Genomic DNA, 2,053 nt, shown 5'->3' on the forward strand with positions numbered 1-2,053 from the left:
CCCCTAATCCCTGACCCAAGGCCACGTGGGGAAACACAGCACATTCAACCTTTCCAGGGGACCGCGTGGGTGGGGATTGCATGCTTTTGGCCTGGTGGTGTCTCTTGCCCTCACACCACAACAATTATCAACACAGATGGACTTCTGTGACCAAATGTCATCCCTATCACCAAGTGAGCAATCAATTTGGCAGCAGAAACCAGCCAGGTATCCTCTGATTCAATTCTGACACTATTTACCTAGAGATGGCATCAGATCCCACAAGATGAGGGCTCAGTCTCCAAGAATGCCCCTGCCCCCTCGTTCAGACACCAGCCGTAATTCCCAGCTTCTGCAGCTGCTGACTGACTGGCTTCAAGTTGGGGTTCCTGCATCCCCTCTATGGGTTTGATTATTTGCTAGAGCGGCTCACAGAACTCAGTAAAACACTTACGTTTACCAGTTTACTATAAAGGACATCACAACGGATGCAGATGAAGAGATGTGTAGGGCTGAAGCGGTGTTGTTGTCTGGGGTGATAGCTGAGCTTCACTGCCTCACGCCAAGGGAATCAAGGACGTGGACACACAGGAGTGAGTTTACGAGTGGAAGTTTAATAGAGAGAAAGAGAAAAGCTCTTTCCCCTGCAGAGAGAAAGAGGCTCCCATGTGGATCTTCTGGCTTTGTGGTGAAATGCACAGGGTTTTACAGATAAGCTTAAGGAGGCGGTGTCTGATTTATGTAGGGCCCAAAAGATTGGTCAGACCAGGTGCGCCATTTACATGAAGAAGTTGGCCACCCCACCCTAATCTTTATTATGGCTATGGGCTCTCTACCTGGTCAACACAAAGTTGTCTGTTCCTTACTGTACATGTGGTTGACAAAGAAAAGGGAAGATGAAGCCTCCATGTTGAACATGCCTGGCCACCAGGTGGCCTTTTCTTACTGGCACAGCTGCTGGCATTTACGCGTGCAAGCTTCTAGCTTGCTTTTCTATGTCTGCAGCTTGATTTTTCAGGCTGCTTTTTGTTAGAAAAGAAATGATTTAGGGCCTGCTTTTTGTTAAAAAGGAAGCCTTACCAAGGGCTCTATTACCCTCACTAACTGCCTAAATAATTTATTTTTAGCTCCTGTATCAAAGCGAGGTGTGAGGGAAGGAGCTCGGAGCTGCCATGGCCTCCCAGGGAGCCACCCTCCAGGAGCCTCCATGTTCCTCTTGGATTTCTAAGGAGGCTTCATTACATAGGCATGATTGATTAAACCATTAGCCATTGGTGGTCAACTTGACTTTCAGCCCTGCCTGCTCCGAGGAGATAGGGGGGTGCGGCTGAGAGCCCAACCCTCTAATCATGCCTTGGTCTTTCCCTAAAGCTATCAGTCAACACTAGCATACAAAAAGACAGTACTTTGGAGATTCCAAGGATTTTAGGAGTTGTATGCCAGGAAAGGGGACCAAATAATATTTCACAGAATCACACCTGGCAACAAAAGATGGCCCATCCACAGCACTGTTCAGTTTCATTGGCCAATGATTTAAAAAACTCTTAGAAGTACCAAAATTGTTAGAAATACCAAAATTGTTAGAAATAAATAATCAGTGCCATGAAGAATAGTCAGCACAGAGACAAAATATTTCTCAGCAAGGCAATCTTTACTTTCCGCAAAAAGGGTGCTCAGTCACGGAACAATGGTGAGAGCACACCTGAACAAAGGAAAAGCAGACATATTTATGCCTTATGAATCTGGGTCATCCTTACTGCTCTATCCTGCATCCATTGGCTGGAGCGGGACCTCACAGTCTTAAACTGATATCTGATTTGCTAATAGTCTAAAACTTTCCTAAATAGGTAAGTGTAGGGAAGAACAAAGGATAGGAAGTTGCTTACAAAAGGTTTAAGGAAGCAATAACATTTCCAAATAAGGAAGGGGCATAAGCTATGAGCTGGAATGTGCCTGTGAGCATGTCCAACAGTTACACAGGATAGGGCTTAACAAAGAGTTATTAGCACAAAGCAAGGAGGCTTGGAGAAAGTTAGTCTTCATTATTTTTAACACTTATGATTTATTATTTAAC

This window comes from Rhinopithecus roxellana, chromosome 9 (genome assembly GCF_007565055.1).
Source record: "Rhinopithecus roxellana isolate Shanxi Qingling chromosome 9, ASM756505v1, whole genome shotgun sequence".
In the NCBI taxonomy this organism is placed as follows: Eukaryota; Metazoa; Chordata; class Mammalia; order Primates; family Cercopithecidae; genus Rhinopithecus; species Rhinopithecus roxellana.